General features: G+C 45.1%; 1 protein-coding gene across 5 annotated transcripts in view; it reads right to left on the minus strand.

Annotated features, from left to right (window-relative positions):
- PRDM10 (PR/SET domain 10) overlaps window positions 1-21,682 on the minus strand; it is a 102,801-nt gene extending 81,119 nt beyond the window's left edge. For all 5 annotated transcript variants that reach the window (XR_003307691.1, XM_026450443.1, XM_026450440.1 and 2 more), the window contains exon 1: window positions 21,374-21,682. The gene's annotated coding sequence lies outside the window, so the exon portion shown is untranslated. The remainder of the gene's footprint in view (window positions 1-21,373) is intronic.
- Window positions 21,683-22,283: the final 601 nt, after the last annotated feature.

Consider the following 22,283-nt stretch of genomic DNA (forward strand, 5'->3'; position numbering starts at 1 on the left):
CAGGAAAATGTAAATTAAAGCCATAATGAGATGCCACTTTACACTCACTAGGGTGGTTTGAATCAAAAAGTCAGATAAGTGCGCAAAGGATGTGCTGAGATCAGAGCCCTCGTAGGCTGCTGGCAGGAATGTAAAGGGTGCAACCACTTTGGAAAACAAGCTGGCGGTTCCTGGAACAATTAAACGCCATAGTTACCATTTGACCAAGCAATTCCACTGCTAGGCACAGACCCTAGAGAGAGGAAAGCAGGGATCCACACGAAGACTTAGATGCAAAGTTTACAGTAGTGTTCTTCATCATAGCCAAAAGGCGGAAACCACCCAAGTGTGCATTAATGCAGGGGTCTCAGACCCCCGGGCCGCACACAGGTACCAGTCCTGTGGCCTGTCAGGACAACGGCAGCACTGGGCTCTCATAGAAGCAGGAACCCTGTTGTGAACTGTGCACGTGAGGGATCAAGGTGCTCACTCCTTTTGAGAATCTAACTAATGCCTGATGATCTGAGGCATTAGATTCTCAGCTTCATCCCAAAACCACCCCCAACCCCTTGTCCATGGAAAAACTGTCCCCCACAAAACAAGTCCCTGGTTGGGGACGGCGGCATTAGTGGACAAATGCATAAACAAAATGTGGCATATCCATACAATGGAATATTTATCATTCGACCACAACAAAGGAACAAAGTATTGATCCATGCTACAACATAACTGAACTTTGAAACATTATGCTAAGTGAAAGAAGCCAGTCATAAAAGACCACATACTATATTTTTAAAGTCCAAACCAGGGAAATCTATAAAGACAGGAAGTAGATTAGTGATTTCTTAGGGTCAGGAGAGGATGGGAAGATGGGGAGACAGCTAAAGGGTATGACATTTACTTTTCCTTTTTTTTTTTTTTTTTGAGACAGAGTTTCACTCTTGTTGCCCAGGCTGAAGTGCAGTAGCGCAATCTTGGCTCACTGCAACCTCCGCCACCCAGGTTCAAGTGATTCTCCTGTCTCAGCCTCCTGAGTAGCTGGGATTACAGGCATGCACCACCACACCCAGCTAATTTTGTATTTTCAGTGCAGACAGGGTTTCACCATGTTGGTCAGGCTGGTCTCGAACTCCTGACCTCAGGTGATCCGCCTGCCTGGGCCTCCCAAAGTGCTAGAATTACAGGTGTTAGCCACGGTGGCCGGGCTATGATGTTTCTTTTTCAGGTGATGAAAACGTATCAAAATTGTTTGTGATGATGGTTGTACATACCTGTAAGTATGCTAAAAAAAAAAAAAAAAAAAAAAAAAAACCAACAAAAGAGTGAATCGGGGAAAAATTCTGACAGTACAGAATCATTTGAAATAAACAGTAGGCCGGGTGCAGTGGCTCAAGCCTGTAATCCCAGCACTTTGGGAAGCCAAGACGGGCGGATCACGAGGTCAGGAGATCGAGACCATCCTGGCTAACACGGTGAAACTCCGTCTCTACTAAAAAATACAAAAACAAAAACTAGCCGGGCGAGGTGGCAGGCGCCTGTAGTCCCAGCTACTCGGGAGGCTGAGGTAGGAGAATGGCGTAAACCCGGGAGGCGGAGCTTACAGTGAGCTGAGATCCGGCCACTGCACTCCAGCCCGGGCGACAGAGCGAGACTCCGTCTCAAATAAATAAATAAATAAATAAATAAATAAATAAATAAATAAATAAATAGTAAAAGTTACCCTCTCTCCCACCCCAGCCCATTCCCTAGATATTGCCATTGCTGACGTTTCAGTGTCTGTCCTTCCGCTGATCTATCATATATAAACACAACACACATAAACTAGCTGTCTTTATACACAAATGTACTCATGGAGAAACGTAACCATACTTGTTTTTTCCATTATCTTATATATAGAAATATACTTTAACTTAACAGTAAGCTGTGGACACCTTTTCAGATACTGAAAGTATCTGCAGTAATCTCATTGCTTTCAACATGATAGATGTGCCAATCATTTATTTAAATATTCCTCTGATGGGCCAGGCGCGGTGGCTCACAACTGCAATCCCAGCACTTTGAGAGGCCGAGGTGGGTGGATCACTTGAGGTCAGGAGTTCAAGACTAGTCTGGTCAACATGGCAAAACTCCGTCTCTACTAAAAATACAAAAATTAGCCAGGCATGGTGGCGGGTGCCTGTAATCCCAGCTACTCAGGAGACCAAGCCAAGAGAATTGCTTGAACTTGGGAGGCAAAGGTTGCAGTGAGCCAAGATTGTACCATTGCACTCTAGCCTAGGCAACAAAAGCTAAACTCCATCTCAAAAAAAGTATAATAAATAAATAAATAAATATTCCCCTGATGGAAATTTTCTTTTTTATCCTCATAAAAAAATTATAAAATATGGCCAGGCACAGTGGCTCATAGCTATAATTCCAACACTTTTGGAGGCCGAGGCTGGTGGATCACTTGAGCTTAGGAGTTCGAAACCAGACTGGGCAAGATAACGAAACCCCGTCTCTACAAAAAATACAAAAATTTAGCTGGGTGTGGTGACAGGTGCCTGTGATCCCAGCTACTCGGGAGGCTGAGGTAGGAGGATTGCTTAAGCCTGGGAGGTCAAGGTTGCAGTGAGCTGTGATGGTGCCACTGCACTCACCCTGAGCAACACAGCAAGACCTTGTCTCAAAAAAGATGTGTGTGTGTATGTGTGTGTGTGTACGTGTGTGTACACACAGACTGGAGTGCAGTGGTCCAATCTCAGCTCACTGCACTCTGCCTCCTGGGCTCAAGTGATTCTCCTGCCTCAGCCTCCTGAGTAGCTGGGATTGCAGGTGCCCACCACCTCGCCTGGCTAAGTTTTTGTATTTTTAGTAGGGAAGAGGTTTCACCTTGTTGGCCAGACTGGTCTCAAACTCCTGACCTCTGGTGATCCACCTGCCTCTGCCTCCCAAAGGTCTGGGATTACAAGCATGAGCCACCACGCCTGATCTAAAAATCTATTTTTAATTTGACAAAATATTACACTGTAATTGTTCATTCCTAGTGAGCTAATTTTTCCAGAGTTAGCTTAGTGTATACAGGAGAGGAGAAGGTTTAGGATGGAATAGACTAACTGAAAGAAGTGAAACTGAAGAGACCTTCGTTCCCACTTCCTAGGTATGGCACTAGACTAAACTATAAGAAGAACATATTCCTCAAGGTAGCCTAGAGGAAAGTAACATAAACATTGTTATTGAAATAGATTCCGAAGTCTGCCGTTATGTGACCCTCCTGGTGACCACTTTCCTCTCACTGACTCTCTGCCATACCCACACCAGAGGGAACCCTACGCGGATGCTGCCAGGTCTCCCTTTAAATTCAGGGCCACTGATCTCAAAGGAGCACTCAACATTGGCTCCCACCCTATTCTGCCTTGGAATTAACTTTGGATTCTTGTCTCCAAAAAGGACTACTCCTTTCCCTCCTCTTTCCCCTGAGGCTTCCCCTCCACCATCCTGACTCCAGCTGATGCCTCGCACTTCCCTGGGACAAGAGAGCCCCTCAGGCAGGTATTCCCTCAGCTCCCACATCAGCACCCTGTCCTCACCACACTGGCTCAGTGGAGGAGGCCTTTCCGCCTGGGTGGCTGGCACCCGGCCTTCTGGGACCCTCCAAGCCTTCTCTGCAAACCAGCTAGCATGTGCTAGAATCTATCTTTATTAGAATAAAAAGGGTGCACTTATCTAGACTTATATTTCAACAAAATCTTTATATTAAACAAAACCTTCCCTTGAGTCCACGTTCCTGCTCACCTACCCGCCATCTCTCTGCTCTTGCCCCCACACACTGAGACTCTGCAGCGTGGCCTGCAGTCCAGCCCCACGGCCTCACTGTCCCCTCCCTGCCTCGGCCTCGGCCCACCCCACTTGGGCTTCCATCCCCACAACTCCCTGTGATGGCACATTCTAGAGCGTCTACTGCAAAATCCAGCACTCCCCACAGCTCTCATCCCCCCGTCCTCACATGGCACTCACACCGTCTGCAAATCTCTTCCCTTCATTCCTGATACTACGCCTTCCTCATTTTCCTCCCATCTCCCGGGCAACGCCTCCGCAACCTCTTCTGGTGGCTTGACCTCCACAGGTCGCGCTGCTGGGTTCTCTCTTGGGTCCTCCTTGTTTTCGGTTTCATACTCTCCTTCCGCTCGCCCAGCCTTTAAGGTGGCAACAGCCGTCTGCTCTGCGGGAATGCTTTCTCCGCCACTGTCCACCACCTACTTCCTTCTCATTATCCAGATCTCAGGGTCAATGCTACCTCCTCAGTAGGCTTTTTTGATCATCCTTTCTCATGGGATTCTGCTGTAATACTCTGCAAAGCACTTACCATCAGTTAGGCAAGTTCAGTATGTGTGCACTACCTGTCCTCCCGCTGGAAGGCTGCTGCAGGAGCATCACCTCACTGGAGCTGATGAGGGAGTGTCCCCAGCACCTGGAGCCGTGACTGGCCCAGGAGGCCATCTGGAAGGAATATAGTGCAGTCTTCTGCTTAGAAGGTAATTTGTTACTTCCCAAAACCCTCTTAGGATGAACTCTCATAAAAAAAAAAAGTATTGCCATTAAAAATAATGGTATTTAACTGCTTCCACAGCTAAGAAAGCATGTGTGTGTATGTATACATACATATATATAGATAGATATGTATATATATCTCAACGTTTATAACTGGATTTTAATGAGCTGAAAAGAAAAACAACACTACGGGGGGAAATGCAATTGACAGATGACATCATCTAGTACAATACAACTGGCGAGGTATATGGAACTCAACTGCTCCCAAGCCACACAAAATCAAAACCAGTCTTTGTGAATGCAAAGAATACACTATAAGCCAAATATGGTATTGGGCAGGGCACAGTGGCTCATGCCTGTAACCCCAGCACTTTGGGAGGCCGAAGCGGGACGACTGCTTGAGCTCAGGAGTTTGAGACCAGCCTGGTCAACGGGGCAAAACCCTGTCTCTACAAAAAATTAGCCATGTGTAGTGGCATGCGTCTGTAGTTCCAGCTACTCAGGAGGTTGAGGTGAGAGGATCACTTGAGCCTGGGAGGCAGTCTGCAGTGAGCCGAGATTGTGCCACTGCACTCCAGCCTGGGGGACAGAGCCAAACCCTGTCTTAAAAAAAAAAATATATATATATATATATATATATGTATATATACACACACACACACACACACACACACACAGTAATAAAAGAAATTCTTTAATAAGTCCAATTCTTATAACCCAAGGTACAGATCTTGAGGTTCATATATAGTCTCTGAATATTTTCATATTCATGAGCTGTGACCCTCCCACACCAATGCTGCAAGATTAGTCCCAATGCTTCCGTTCTTAGTGTACACAGAGGTGCTGGGCTCACGGTGGCTAATAGCAGGCTCATGGTGGCATGGCAGAGTCTGGGGTGTGTGGTTCTAGGACAAGAAGGTAGATTTCCTCACCCTGTGCCTCCAACCCGTATTAGTTAATAGAGGGGGCAGAGGCTTATGATGGCAACAAGAATGGTTGGAAATCACATATAGTGCTCCCTTGTGTAGTGGGCTGTGGCAAGTCCTTATGTCATAGCTGGTGCCTTAACATGACCTTCTAGCAGCCTGCTACTGACCAAACTTCCTCCTCCCCACTTCTAGCGCTGCTGCGTGAATTTGGTTTCCTTTGGGTTCTTTTTTGAGACAGGGTCTCACTCTGTCACCCAGGCTGGAATGCAGTGACACAATCTTGGTTCACTTTCAACCTCTGCCTCCCAGGTTCAAGCAACTGAATCTCAGAAGCACGAGTAGCTGGGACCACAGGCATGCAACACCACGCCTGGCTAATTTTTTTGTATTTTTAGTAGAAACGGGATTTTGCCATGTTGGCCAGGCTGGTCTCGAACTCCGGGGCTCAAGCGATCCACCTGCTTAGGTCTCCCAAACAGTGTGAGCCACCACGCCAAGCCTGCGGCGTGACTTTGAGTGGAGGACAACAGATCTCTAGGGTCAGGGGCCTGGACTGAGGCTCCTCGGCTGCCAGCTATAGCTCCATGACCTGGGTGAGTGAAGTTACTTCTCAAGGCGTCATGACTTCATCTATAGCATGGTTACAGCAGGACCTATATAGTTCCAGTTCCCTAAGGTAGAACTATGAAATAAATGAAATACACTGTGCAAATGAAAACCCACACCTGGCCCATAGGAACACTCAAAAATGCTCATTGTTGTCGTTTTTGTATTTATTAACATAACCTTACTAATTCTCCCATCAATTCATGCTCATTCCCAGGGTTAAAAGGAATGAGAAGAGCCAAATGAAAATAAGCACCTCAGATTCTTGTCTGCTATTGTGTAGGCAAAATGTACCTGAAATTCAAATCACACAGATCATAAACTCTCCACTAACAGGAAAGGTCTGTCCAGCTAAGAAAAATTCTGAAGCATACTGTAGCTTCAGAATAATACTTTCATGGCCTCAATTTCAGCAAAATATTAATCTATATCCTTTATTGTTTAGAGAGCTCCAAACAATAAAGGCAACAGTCTTCATGCCATGTCAACAAACCACAAAAAACTGCCTTTATTAATGATACTCTGGTTTCTATTATGCTTATTTTTGTAGTGCATTTCCATCTTTTCAATTTCATTCAAAATTCTGATAGGGCAACAGGTAATAACCAGTGTGGGTAAGGATGAGGAGAAACTGGAACCCTCATACACTACTGGTGAGAATGTAAAACACTGCTGCCAACATGGAAAACAGCCCAGCAATTCCACAGAAGACTAAACATAGACACACCAAATGACTCAGCAATTCCTCATCAAGGTGTGATAAACCCAAGAGAAATAAAAGCATATGTCCCTAAAAGACTTGTACATGAATGCTCACCATTGCATTATTCATAACAGCTAAAAAATGGAAACAATCCAAATACTCATCAACCGATAAATGAATAAAATGTGGTATATCCATTTAATGGAATATTATTTGATCATAAAAAGGAATGAAGAACTGGAACATGCTACAACATGGATGAACCCTGAAAACATTATGCTAAGTGAAAGAAGCTAGTCACAAAGAAATACACATTGAACAATTCTATTTATGTAAAATATTATGTGAAATATTAATGTGCAGAACAAGCAAATTAACAGACACAAAAAATAAAGAGTGGTTGCCTAGGGCTTAGGAGGAGATAGAAGAATTAATGGTGACAGCTAAATGGTTCAGGGTTTCTTTTGGAGGTTATAAAAATGTTCTAAAATTGATTGTGGTGACAGTGACAGCTGCACAACTCTTTGCATGTATTAAAGCCATTGAATTGTACACTGTATTTTTAAATTTTTATCTATTTATTTATTTGAGACCAGGTTATGAGACTGGCAATTTTTGTATTGTGGGTAGAGATGGGGTTTCGCTATGTTACCCAGGCTGGTCTCGAACTCCTGGGTTCAAGCGATTCACCTGCCTCAGCCTCCCAAAGTGCTGGGATTACAGCCGTGAACCACCACACTTGGCTGAACCATGTACACTTTAAATGAGTGAATTGCATGGTATGTAAACTGTATTTCAATAAAGCTGTTCTTAGAAAAAAAAAAAAAGATGAGCGGTTAAGTCAATGCAAACTTTCTAGAAAGTTCCAGAGGCAAGAGAAATTGAGGGGATGCTTAGGTACCAGTAACTATGGGAGAGACAAGCCTCAAGCAGTAGTAAGGATGGGGCTATACAAGACTACAGAGGAAGTAGAATAATTTAAACTTTATTCAATTGGTCTACAGTTCCCACACTTCATGAACTGGTTGCACCAGAATAACATAGAAAGCTAGGTGAGAGACAAATTCCAGGCCAGCACAGTGGCTCACATCTGTAATCCCAGCACTTTGGGAGGCTGAGGCAGGATGATCGCTTTAAGCCCAGGAGTTCGAGGTTGCAGTGAGCCGTGATCATGCCACTGCACTCCAACCTGGGCAACAGCAAGACCCTGTCGCTGGGAGGTAAAACAAAAAATCATTGAGCATGCATGTTTCTCAGCTATGAATAATGAATTTAGAAAGCTTCAAGCACACATCCCCCAGCTCCCTTCTGAACAGCAGTATTCAGTCATAAGACAGCTGGTGGGGGGTACAGATACAATGTAAGACCCTGTTTCACCCATGCACCCAACACTATTGGCCCCCATATCTCAAGCTCTTTTGTTGAATTAGCCAGTGCAGTAATTAAGTAGGAGACTTTTAGGTGGGTCTTACGCAGCCTGAAAAGCTTTCCTTACAGATGGTTCTGGTTGGTACCTATGCCTCAACAAATCACAAACCCAAGTTGTTAGGATAAGCTCCTGGTTAATGTATAGAGGCACAATCTTAAGTAGTAGGCTGTTTCCTCAATAAACCCATGTGCTTTCACATGTTTTAACTAGGGAAAACTTTTTAACGTATTAAAACTGCTTAGAGGAAATCATTCTAGAGCATAATTTTCATAATTTAACACTACAATATGTAATATAAAACAGTGTAACTACTCGTTCACTCTACAACTCCTGAAACATACAGTCTTTAGTTCAAATAGACTGAACCATGACTCAGACACAAGATTAAGAAGAAAACTCAGGCCAGGCACGGTGGCTCATGCCTGTAATCCCAGCATCTTGGAAGGCTGAGGCAGGTAGATCACCTGACATCAGGAGTTTGAGACCAGCCTCAGCAATATGGTAAAACCCCATCTCTATTAAAAATACCAAAAATTAGCCAGCCGTGGTGGTGCACGCCTGTAATCCCAGCTATTCGGGAGGGTGAGGCACAAGAATCACTCGAACCTGGGAGGCAGAAGTCGCAGTGAGCAGAGATGGCGCCACTGCACTCCAGCCTGGGCGACAAAGTGAGACTTCGTCTCCAGAAAAAAAAAAAAAAAGCAAATTGACACCGTACTGGTTTGAAGTAATTCCCTTTACATCCAATTCACACCCCTGTAAACATGATAATGGGGTCCTCACCTGTTTTTATTATTATTATTTTGTAGAGACAGGGGTCTAGCTATGTTGCCTAGGCTGGTCTCTAACTCCTGGCCTCAAAGTGATCCTCCCACTTCAGCCTCCCAAAGTGCTGGGATTTACAGGCATGAGCCACTATGGCCGGGTCCCCACTTTTTTTCATTTTCAAATTCACATACCTTTAAATATGAAACACAGAGGGTAGAAAAATAAGTATTTTATTAAAGACAGTGAGCTCAGATAGACAACATATTGACATTTTACTGCCTTCATAAAAACTTTGTCTCAGTGGCATATAATTAAGACCTACAAGCTACCAAATTTCAACCTCCTCCATCTTAATAAAACCACTGCCGTAGGACTATGTTCACTGGTCTAGGATTCAAAGTCGCCTTCCGCTAGCTAAGGCATTTCTTGAAGTGGAAAAAGGATTTGAAGGCAAGCAAATCACAGGCTCACTGCTAACATAAAGTAGGATAATGTCTGTTACAATATAGCTCAATAGTATAGAGTGTAATGCAAATGTTAATAATTATTTAAATTGTGAGGACCACAGGCTGTTTTAGATCATGAAGGTGTCTCATCCAGGAAAGACTCATTCTCAATTAAAAGACATTTTAATACATTTTCATTATTAAACAATTGTTTTGGGAATAGATCATTCTTAACTGCAGGCTTGGATTCTCTCTTAACTGCTGTATTTCACCAGAAGATATGTAAAGTTCAACTTAAAACTGATAAAATTTTAAAACTATGTGATTAGCAGCTGGGTGCAGTATCTCCCACCTGTAATCCCAATACTTTGGGAGACCCAGGCGGGCAGATCACCTGAGGTCAGGAGTTCAAGACCAGCCCAGCCAACATGATGAAACCCCACCTCTGCTAAAAATACAAAAATCAGCTGGGAGTGGTGGCCCGTGCCTGTAATCCCGGCTACTTGGGAGGCTGAGGCAGAACTGCTTGAACCTGGGAGGTGGAGGTTGCAGTGATCCGACACCGCACCACTGCACTCCAGCCTAGTGACACAGCAAGACTCCATCTCAAAAAAAAAAAAAAGTAACCAGCCTGGTGGCGCACGCCTGTAATCCCAGCTACTCAGGGAGCTGAGACAGGAGAATCAGAGAATGGCTTGAACCCAGGAGGCAGAGGTTGCGGTGAGTCAAGATCACGCCATTGCACTCCAGCCTGGGTGACAGAGTAAGACTCTGTCTCAAAAAAAATAAAAATACAAAAATAAAAACTATGTGATTAGCATTTTCTTCCACAAGAGACACAAAATAGAAGCATTCCTGTTTAGAAATCTTAGCCATAACTATTCTTTGTAAACGCTTAACCAGACCATTTCACTCAGGTGTCCCTACAACATGTTAGCTTCATTTGCAAATTCCCTGAAGGAATTACAGACCACAAAATTAGAATCCTTTAACACATGCAGCTTTTTATTTTAAAAATCAGTCTAATCATAGTCCACCTGATTCAAAATGCATTCTGTGGAAATTCAATGTTACTTAAGTAAACAGCCAGTGGAACAGTAATAATTACAACCACAGGCATTTGCGGAGCACCTATCCCGTACCAGGCACTGTCAGACGTCCTTTAAATACCTGATCTCAATTAACCCTCAGCACAACCAAGAATGATTACTTCTCCAAGGTCACAGTGCTGATAAGTAGAATTTAAGGCCAGGTTTCTTTTACTACAAAGCTTGAAGCTCTTTCCCCTCTTTGCCACAACAGCTTTCAACCTGGGCAAAGTGGCCAGGAGCCGAGCATGGTTTCCAGCTGCTGTTGTAGCCTTGCTCTCCCACCAGATGACGCAATCACCAGGTTAGACTTGATCTCAAGGGAACCAGAGAACGTTGTAATTCACAACACCCACAAACAAATTTAATCGAGCGAACTACTCAGCGGCCAGAGTTGAGGTAACTACAAAGCCGTGATGAAGGGCTCCCATTGTAAAAATTCAAATAATTTTTTAAAACACAAGAATACTTATTAAATGCCTATTCTGTTTCCAGCATTGTTTTAGGAATTGAAGAAGACATTGGATGGAATATTTAAACATTCAGCAGAGAAGGAAAACATAAATAACATTTATTCACCATTGTTCCAGAAACAAAGCTACCTGTGTGTTCAGAACACGACATAGCAGTCCTGAAATATTAACTGAATCAGTATCACGAAAATAAATTACTCCAAATACTTTTTCTAGTTCTCTCAGGCATATGCGTTTCTCTAATACTGGAACTGATGGGCATTAGAGTATGCATGTTTTGAACTTTCTTGATAATACTGTTTCCAAACTAGTCATATGAATTTATATCTGTACCAGTCATCTATGAAAGTCCCTGCCGTTCAACATCCAACTTTAATTGAGGTGTACAGTGTTCTGGCACTGTGATTGAGGTGTACAGTGTTCTGGCACTGTGGCTGAAATCTGTATTTCCTTCATTATTAACATGGTTGAACACCTTTTGATGTTTATTAGGCATTTGGATTTTTCCTTTTCTGAAGTGCCTGTTCAAGACTTTTGCCCATGATTCTATCTATTAGTGCCTGTAGCATCTTAAGAAATGCTTCTCTATACTGAGATCATGAGTATCTTCTCCTGTATTAATTCTAAAAGTGTTATTGTTTTGCCTGCCTTTCTGCCATGCCTCCAGGTCACAAATCAAGTGTCTGGCTATGCAGGATACTGTTTCTGGACTCCATATGCTGTTCTATTGGTCTATCATTATTAGCCTACCCAATGCCATATTACACTATCTTTTTTTTTGTTTTTGTTTTTGTTTTTGTTTTTGAGACGGAATCTTGCTCTGTCACCCAGGCTGGAGTGCAACAGTGCAATCTCGGCTTACTGCAAGCTCCACCTCGCGGGTTCGGACCATTCTCCTGCCTCAGCCTCCCGAATAGCTAGGACTACAGGCACCCCCCCACCATGTCCGGCTAATTTTTTGTATTTTTAGTAGAGATGGGGTTTCACTGTGTTAGCCAGGATGGTCCTGATCTCCTGACCTTGTGATCGGCCCGCCTGGGCCTCCCAAAGTGCTAGGATTACATGCGTGAGCCACCGCGCCCGGCCCAACACTATCTTAATTATTATATCTCTTCTTGAGTTAGAGAAGTTTTCCTAACTTTTCTTTTTCAAAAGTGTTTTGCCTTTTCTTGGGCCTTAGCAAATGTTTTAGAAGCAGCTTGTCTAACTTTTTTAAATGTGGGATTACATTAGATCTATAAATCAGTTTCCCGAAAATTGACACATTTACAATATTGAATCTTCCACTCCTTGAGCCACTGTGCTCTTTATTTATTTAGGTTTTATTTAAAGCCACTCAATAAAGTTTTAGAATTTTCTATATCTGTCATAGTTTATAACTATTTAAAATCATGAATCTGGCAAAATATATTTTTTAAATGACATATGACATAATTTTTTGGTGAGATACCTAGAGCTTGGGATAAGTATATGTAAGTATCAAAATAAACTGGGGCTGGGTGCAGTGGCTCACGTCTGTAATCCCAGCACTTTGGGAGGCCAAGGTAGGTGGTCAGGAGTTCGAGACCAGCTTGGTCTCGAGACCTGAGGTCAGGAGTTTGAGACCAGCCTGGCCAACATAGTAAAACCACGTCTCTACTAAAAAATATACAAAAATTAGCCGGGAGTGGTGGTGGGCGCCTGTAATCCCAGCTACTCAGGAGGCTGGGGCAGGGAGAATTGCTTGAACCCAGAAGGCAGAGGTTGCAGTGAGCCAAGATCGCACCACCGCACTCAAGCCTGGGTGACAAAGCACAACTCTGCCTCAAAAAAAAAAAAAAAAGAAAGAGGAAAAAAAGAAAATAAACTGGTGATGGTGGTTTGCACCTGTAACCCCAGCTACTTGGTTGGCTGAGACGGGAGGATGGCTTGAACCCAGGAGTTGGAGACTAGCCTGGGCAACACAGTGAGACACTGTCTCTAAAAAAATAAAAAATACTAAAAAGTTAACATAAACTTTCTTTTTTTTTGAGACGGAGTCTCACTCTGACGCCCAGGCTGGAGTGCAGTGGCGCAATCTCAGCTCACTGCAATCTCCGACTCCTGGGTTTACACCATTCTCCTGCCTCAGCCTCCTGAATAGCTGGGACCACAGGTGCCCACCACCACGCCTGGCTAATTTTTTTTTTTTTTTTGTATTTTCAGTAGAGAGGGGTTTCACCACGTTAGCCAGGATGGTCTCGATCTCCTGACCTTGTGATCCACCCGCCTCGGCCTCCCTAAGTGCTGGGATTACAGGCAGAAGCCACTGTGTCCAGCCAATATAAACTTTCTTACAATGTTTAAATGAAACAAAGTTCATCAAAGTCCAATTACTATGACACAATTTCATTTTAATTCTAGAATTACTGTTTTGTAGTAATGTAGTATCTCACTTCCACAGGACTAAAGTACTTGAGAGAACTTGCATATCACATAAAGTGGTGTCCAAACATTACCATTCATGGGTCCTTATATTTACTAAGTGATGAAGTACTTACACAGTCCAGAATAATTTTCAATTCATCAACTTCAAGAGAAAAAGAATGAAGGAGAAAATGAATACATGATGGAAGAGACTGAAACCTTATTAATATACATGCCCCGGCCTGGGGCTGAGGATCCAGACCCTTTACTTCCATGCGCTCTGACCCCTCTCTCATACTTGCTTAACTCCCTGACCCTCTACCTACTTTCTCTCCTTTGCAAAAGTGGACACGGTTCTGTCAATAGTCTGTGTTAAGGACTAAACGTAAACAAGTGTCTTGGAGAGGACAGTTAAAAAGTCAAATAAAGAGCAATAATTAGTTACAGGAGTGACAGCTAGTCCCTATTAGAAGGACATTCTATTAAGACTGCCTGTAATCATGGTTTGTGGAAAGACTGAAAATAATCCCCGATAAATTTGCCTCAAAATCTTCAAGCAATTCTAAGAAAATGGTAGAATTTGCATACAAAAATAAGAATCTTGAAAAAAAGGGGGGGGGGTGCGGGTGGTAACGCATGCCTGTAACTCCAGCACTTTGGGAGGCTGAGGCAGGCAGATCACCTGAGGTCAGGAGTTCAAGATCAGTCTGGCCAACACGGTGAAACCCCGTCACTACTAAAAATACAAAAATTAGCCGGGTGTGGTGGCGGGCTCCTGTAATCCCAGCTACTTGGGAGGCTGAGGCAGGAGAATCGCTTGAACCCAGGAGGTGGAGGTTGCCGTGAGCCGAGATCACGCCACTGCACTCCAGCCTGGGTAACACAGCAGGCCTCTGTCTCAAAAACAAAAAAAAGAAAAAGAAAAAAAGCCAAAAAAAAAAAAAAGGGAGGAAAACTTTACAAACAACTTCAAGTATTTCAATTCACTCAGTTATCCCTCAAAACATTTTAGAATCCAGTAAGTAACAGGCACTCATTTATACTGCATTCTACATGAGGGGGCTAAAAATCACCTGTAGCTTCCAGAAATTTAAAATCTGTTTGGGAAGCAAGAAATAAGCACAAATAATTGGAGTACAATACAACGTAAGCACTGAATAAATGTTACTGTTACTATAAAGCAGTATAAAATCCTGCAGCACCTTCAGAGACAAAAAGGATTACTTTCAAAAGAGATGGTCTCGACACTTCAACAAGGGCGGTGTGGGTTCAGCTTGCTCTGGTACAGGGGATGGCGAGCCACAGCCCGCAAGCAGCAGACACCTGTTTTTGTGCAGCCTGTGAGCTAAGAATGGTTGTTACATTTTAAAATATTTGAAAAGTCTCAAAAGAAGAAGAATATTTCCTGACACAGGAAAGTTATATTAATTGAAATTTAAGGTCCAAAATAGTTTCTTGGAACACAGCCATGCTTTCAGATGCCACAGCAGAGGGGAACTGTTTCGACAGAGACCATATGGCCCACAAAGCCAAAAACATTTACTACCTGGTCCTTTAAAAAGAGTTTTCCAGTCACTGCTCGAGAAGGATGGATAGGATTCTGGCGGGCACAAAACCAGGAGAGGAGAGGAAGGAGAGCAGAGAGGAAGAAACATTCCACTTGGGAAATGAAGGCATGACAGCACAGACAGAAAATCCCAAATATTTAAGGAACAGTGGGAGGACCAGTTTGGCTGAAGTGGCGGTTCCAAAGGAGATAAACAATTTTTGAACCATTTAGAACTGTGTGCTTTGTTATTGAACCATCTGTACAACTGTGGTGAGTGATTAACAGGCATCCTTACTCAGAGTCTGTGAGGTTGATTACTATTATTATCCCTAGTAACTAGAAACTAGTTGAAAGATTCGATAAGAAAACCAAGGCTTACAGAAGTAACTTGCCCACAGCCAGCAGGCCGAGCAGAGCAGCGAACCTTTGCCCCGAGGCCACACTGAGAGTACTACGCCACAGCAAACCTCCGCACAGGCTAGTACAGGGAAAGGCATCAACAAAGGCAGGTTAGGGCAAAACTGTCAACGTTTGCAAACATGGAAGTAAAAAAATATGGATTTTATGTGTAGGTTATGTTTCTCCAACTGTATTTAAAAGGACAATTCTCCCGTCTGGGCGCAGTGGCTCACACCTGTAACCCCAGCACTTTGGGAGGCAGAGATGGGTGGATCGCTTGAGCCACAGGAGTTCCAGACCAGCCTGGGCAACGTGGCAAGAGTCTGTCTCTACAAAAAATACAAAAATTAGCCAGGCATGGCGGTGCACACCTGTACTCCTGGCTACTTGAGGCCAACGTGGGAGGATCACTTGAGCCTGGGAGGTCAAGGCTGCAGTGAGCTATGATGGTGCCACCGCACTCCAGCATGGGTGACCGAATGAGGGCCTGTCTCAAAAGAAAAGAAAAGAAAAAAAAAGACAGTTCTTTCGTGAGCTGGTCCAAACGGTTTCTTCCACCTTTAGAATCAAAGTATTGTGGTTTTTTTCTAAATCACAGGAGAAAAAAAAGTATTCTCAATGTTTCCAATTTCAGGTTTCTCTTAAACATCTGAAAAATGGTAAATTATAAAAATCAATGTATAAGTAACCGACCAAGTTTGGGAAAATTTAGCTGATTATGCTTAGTTCAACTTTTTTTTAATGGATTATGTGCTTACTGATGTCATTTTATTATTTTAAGTTCAAATGATCCATTGAATACATTAACAGTTAACTCAATTATCTGGAAGTGGTTTTGAGATTAAGATATTCTTCAAAATAATAATCATGCTTTTCTGAGAGCTATCATAAGCACTAAAAAAACAGACATCTACATATTAGCAGTATCTGTTCATTCAAATTATAGAAACCAAAAAATAATACCATCTTAACGCCATCTGGGAACACCCTACCCCTAGCTGACTAAGACTGCACTGTTCAAAGAAATATGCAAGCCACACACATCATTTAAAATGTTCTAGTATATACATGTTTTAAAAGTAGAAACAGGTGAAATCAATTATAATAGTATATTGTATTTTACCCAGTCTATCCAACATATTGTCACTTCAACATTTAATCAATATTTTATAAATCGAAAGATTTTATAGTTTTCTACTAAATCTCAAAATCTGAGTGTACATATTTCACACTTCACAGCACTAGCCATATTTCAAGTGTTCAAAGCCACAGATGGCTACTGGACAGGACAGCACAGGTCTAAGGGATCTGATTTCTAGAAATCACAGCAGGAAAGAAGCTGTGGAGTACAACTTTACCATCAGTGAAACTGAAGGACGTGGGTTTAAAAAAACAAGGGAGGGGGAGGAGCATTTGTCTCCAATATTCTCATGTTTGCAATAAACGAGAGTTTAAAAAATGAATAGCAAACAATAACAGACTATGTTACCAGATGGTAACCTTTTAGCAATCTAAGGTTCTAAAAGTATTGTGCACTATTGATTTTATAATTGTTTTCACCACGTTTTAACTAGTCTTGCTGTAACTGTACTTAGGGTTACCCAAACCTTCCCTCTTTCCACTCCACTTCCTCACCCGCTCCCCATTCCCTAAACTGTTTCAAGTTACAGAAGAGCCTACCTTCAGGTGCTTTCTACAACAGCAATTTAAAATCTACACAAGGATGGTCAATGGAAAGGCACAGAAAAATTTTGGAAGGTGGACAGAAATGTCCAGAGTGCTCCACACAAGTCTTGAAATGGTGTAATAACTTTTTTTTTTTTTTTTGAGACAGGGTCTCACTCTGGTTGCCCAGGCTGGAGTACAGTGGCATGATCTTGGCTCACTGCAGCCACGACTTCCTGGGCTCAGGTGACTCTCCCACCTCATCCTCCTGAGTAGCTGAGACTACAGCTGTGGGCCACCACACCTGGCTAACTTTTTTGTTTTTAGTAGAGGTAGAGTTTTGCTATGTTGGCCAGACTGTTCTCGAACTCCTGGACTCAAGCAATCTGCCTGCCTTGGCCTCCCAGAGTACTGGGATTACAGGTGTGAGCCACCACACCCGACTGTGTTATATAACATTAAGAATAGAAAAGAGGCCAGATATTCTTTTTTTTTTTTTTTTTTTTTTGAGACAGAGTCTCGCTCTGTCGCCCGGGCTGGAGTGCAGTGGCCGGATTTCAGCTCACTGCAAGCTCCGTCTCCCGGGTTCACGCCATTCTCCTGCCTCAGCCTCCCGAGTAGCTGGGACTACAGGCGCCGCCACCTCGCCCAGCTAGTTTTTTGTATTTTTTAGTAGAGACGGGGTTTCACCGTGTTAGCCAGGATGGTCTCGATCTCCTGACCTCGTGATCCGCCCGTCTTGGCCTCCCAAAGTGCTGGGATTACAGGCTTGAGCCACCGCGCCCGGTGAGGCCAGATATTCTTAAGCAGTGATTCAACTGAACCATGCAAACAGTTTAATGCTAGAACAGGGAAGAGATAAGTGTCACCAATGTGGGCCAAAATAAGTCACGAAAAGCTCCCCTCTCACCCTCCTGCCTCTACCCCATCCACCAGGAGAATTTGAGTGAGATCATTCTCCAAAGAATTGCTTGTAGCAAACGTTTCTTTTTAACCGACTGGCTCTTTCTAGACACCAGATCAAATTCTGCTTCGTTGATCTATTAAAGTACCTATGATAAGTTAAAATAGTAGACAATAAATTCTGCTTGTGAAAAACAAATTGCTGGACTGGGTGTGGCTACACTATCTGGGGTGGGGTGTGATGGGAGAAGACTGTATTTTAGTGGCAATAGGTCAAAGTACATCAGCGTTCAAGTTTAAAACAAACTGAACAACTCAAACACTGCAACAACAGGATGTTTAACAGTTTCTTTTTACCAGATATAATTACGCGGTTACCAGGTGTTTACCAGTGCTTAAAATGAAAAATTGAGGAAACCAAAATTATAGCTCAGTAGTTCTCAGCCCTTTGATGAATTGTTTGTTACCCAGAAACCTATCCCTATCAATTAGATTGCGCTTTTAAAAAGTTACAAGAAATCAAAATATTATAATTCTTTTAGTTCAGCGGACTTCATGATGCCCCCTTCAAATAACAGAAGTAATGAAAGTGCCAAATCATCAGCAAAGTCTTTAGACAGCTATTTACGTTTTGTTTTAAAAACTAGATACTAAAGCAAGATTATGTCGTTTGTACAAACATTTTATACACACACACACACACACAGAAAACCAACTTGAAACACACCAAAGTATCAGCAAGGATTATCTCTGGGTAATTATGGGTTTTGTTTTTTTTCATTCTGCTTCTGAATTATTATTTTCCCTTCTAATTACTTTTTTTGAGACAGAGTTTCGCTCTTGTTGCCCAGGCTGGAGTGCAATGGCCTGATCTCGGCTCACTGCAAACTCTGCCTCCCTGGTTCAAGTGGTTCTCCCGCCTCAGCCTCCCCAGTAGCTAGCTGGGATTACAGGCGCCTGCCACCATGTCCGTCTAATTTTTGTATTTTTAGTAGGGACGGGCTTTCACCATGTTGGCCAGGCTAGTCTCGAACTCCTGGACCTCAGGTGATCTGCCCGCCTCAGCCTCCCAAAGTGCTGGGATTACAGGCATGAGCCACTGCTCCCGGCTTAAATTTTATGTTTTCTGCAATGATCATGCATTATTCTTAAAACTAGAAGGAAAAACAAAACAGGCAAGCAGAAACTGAGGTAGTGCCAATCAAGCTGGGATTATTTTGAATTGTGCTACCCTTTATACCTCCATAACCTCTAAGTAGAAACCATTCAGACCCCCCTTGAAGACAGGAACCTTGCCTTTTCTAAAATATATACTCAATTACATTCAGGTATACAATATATGATGCATACATTAATATGTGGTGGAGCATGCTACAAAACATTAGAAAAAGTAAAAATGGCTTCTTTGAAAAAGCAGAACAATCTTGCCTTGAAAAACAAGTAACAGCATAGCAAAGAGTGGGAACTTACGGGGCAGGAGAAGGCACAAGACATTTGTCTTGATCCAAAACAAACAAAAAATGTAAACTTTCCACTAAGCGCCCGTGTTCACTTTTAAATGGTTCATTCTCTGTCAATTTCACCTCAACTTATTATAAAAGTAAACCCAAAGACCGAGCACGGGGGCTCACGCCTGCAATCCCAGCACTTGAGCACGGGGGCTCACGCCTGCAATCCCAGCACTTAGGGATGCTGCGGCGGTAGGATTGCTTGAGCTCAGGAGTTCGAAACCATCCTAGGCAACATGATGAAACCCCGTTTCTACAAAAAGTAGAAAAATCAGCCAGGCGTGGTGGTGCCTGCCTGTAGTCCCAGCTACTAGGGAGACTGAAGCAGGACCTTGAGCCCAGGAGGTCGTGTCTGCAGTGAGCCAAGATCGCGCCACTGCACTCCAGCCTGGGCAACCAGAGAACCTGTCTCCTAAATAAATAAACCTAGCAAAGTTACTTTCTAAAAACCCCATATTGAATAAACACTGTTTAAACGCTGGCTGCTTTGCCCCCAACCAATCCTAATTTTTTAAAAACATCTTGTTTTCTCTATTCTAGAGCAACAAATAAGTAATGCTCATCAAAGTAGAAGCTATTGTGGCGCTGAAATGGGTAGGAAGATACAAAAAAATACAATGTAATAATACACCTTCTTGCCTAACAGCAATGGTGGAGAAACAAAGAGAACAGGTCAGAAAAAGAGGCCACAAAACAGTCATGAGTGATTCTGCTGTTTTTAATAAAGATTAAGTGCTGTTGACTTTAGAGAATTTGGGGTGACGAGCCAGGCAAGATTTTAACCGGCAAAGGAGCAGATTTAGGGCACAGGGCAGAGCTGGGTGCGTCTCATCACACTTTTAATCCTCGATGACAGCACAAAGCCACCCCTCCTTGTGCTTAAGTGTACACGAACATTGATTGAAAATGCACTGAAATCCAACTCATCCACCAAGCAAGGCTAAAGGAACGCACACAAATTCAACAGCGCTGCGTTCGCGTGGCTGGAGGACAGACCGTGAATATTCCATTTTACTTAGAGTACCAACACCTAGCTGCACGGTTAAACCTGCTTAAAAAAAGCTGGCGAGAGGCTGGAGAGCTGCACACCAGCAGCCCTCTCCCGAGCGCCGACGGGCCTCGCCCTGCCTCCGCGCTGCACCCCGGATGCAGACGGACTGGGGCAGGGCCGCGACCCCGGCCCCGGCCTCCGCCCGGCCGGCCCCGACGCGGTGCCACGGGACAGACCCGCAGGAGCCGCCCCACACCCCTGCGGGCCGGCCCCCGCCCGGGTCCCGGACGCCAGCTTGGGATGGCAGGCCGGGGACCCAGCCATCGATGGCAGGTGGGCGGCGCGGCCTCCGCAGATAAACCTGGGCGCCCCATCGGACAGGACCTTCCGCCCCACGAGCCCGCAACCAGCCACCCCCGGCCCAGCGCCCAGGCCCTGGCCACTGGCCCCCGGCCCCCGGTGCTCGGCTCCCGGCCGGCGGAGACCTGCCCGCCGCGCCCGGAGCGCCCGCGCAACCGCCGCCGCCGGAGTGCGCAGGCCGCCCAACCGCCGTCCCGGCCCAACCAACGCGGGCAGGGGAGGAGAGGTGCGCGCGGCCGGCGGAGCGTGCGAGCCACTCGGGGGTCGCAGGGGGAGGCTGCGCACGGCGAGGGCAGGGGCGAGGAGGCGCCGAGGCCGGCGCTGAACGCGGCGCCAGGAGGGCCTGCTGGAGGGGGCTTTGCCCCTTTCCCCTTGGAAGGTGCAGATGGTTTGACCCCCCACCCCGAGTGAGGTGCCTCGTCCCAGCCCCGGCTGGACTGTACCATCGGGCGGTGCCGCCGGGATTTCTCCCCCCCACCACCACCACCAATTCCCCCCCCCCAACCCGGGTCCGCGGTCGGTTGGCCCCGGCCGGGCTCTGAGACGCGGAAAGAGCTGGGCGCCATTTTGGGTGGGACTAAGCAAAGACGAAACACCCTCCCAGTCTATGGGGTACTCTGGACCCTGGCTTATCTGGTTCCCTTAATCCTTTAGGTACTTACACGACGTTGGGTGAGGGGAGCTGGAAGATCAGCGGGTCCCCGATCCTCTCTCCCTAGGGGTGATAGAAATCAAACCCCCCCGCCACCTCCAGGTGGTTCTTCCCGCCGCAGAGTGGGAGCAGCATAAAAGGCGGGGTCTTATTAGCATAATCTGCCTGGCAACCTGATCTCGACGTTATATGATTGGTTAAACTCTGTAAGCCCCATGCCGTGCCTAGAGACGAGAAACGCTGGGGCGAACTGACAGGCCCAGATTTAGGAGTCATGACGAAGATCGTGAGACGCTTATTCAGTCTGCTGAGAAGCCAAAAGGAGATTCACACAATGGCCCAATGACTGAAGGCCTCTTTATTTCGTGCTCTGCTGTTCATGTGAAACCCAATCGCAGAGCGGGTCTCAGGCGGCGCTCGCCTGCGTTTCTACTCTCAGCCAATCAGAAAACCCGACTCTTCGCATCGGGGTCAAGCCCCCGCTGCGGCCCGCCTGCCCACGGGGAGGAAACGTCCAGCGGTGCCTGGGTCTCTCGGACGCAGAGGGCCGCCTGCGCTCGAGGGCCCGGGGTCCCGGGAGGCGCGCGGGGGTGAAGTGACCCTCGCGTCCGCCCGCCCCGCCACAGGTTGCCTCCGAAGCGGCCTGGCAGCGGAGCGCCGGCGAAAACCGAACTCCCGCCCGGCTCCCGGGCTGTGTGTGGCCGGGTAACGCCTGCCGGGGTCTCGCCCTTAGGACCCCTAGGGAGCGGCCGAGCGCCACCAATCACCCTGACCCACCGCACCTTGCCAGCGCTTTCACTGCGCCTCTTTTTTTCCCCTCTACCAATCTGGAAAGGAAGTGATTGTCATGTCAAACATTGAGAAGCATTATTCAACACTAGTTACCCAGTGACTCAGCTCACTCCTTAACCACAGGCTTC

Source organism: Piliocolobus tephrosceles, chromosome 13 (genome assembly GCF_002776525.5).
Source record: "Piliocolobus tephrosceles isolate RC106 chromosome 13, ASM277652v3, whole genome shotgun sequence".
Classification (NCBI taxonomy): domain Eukaryota; kingdom Metazoa; phylum Chordata; class Mammalia; order Primates; family Cercopithecidae; genus Piliocolobus; species Piliocolobus tephrosceles.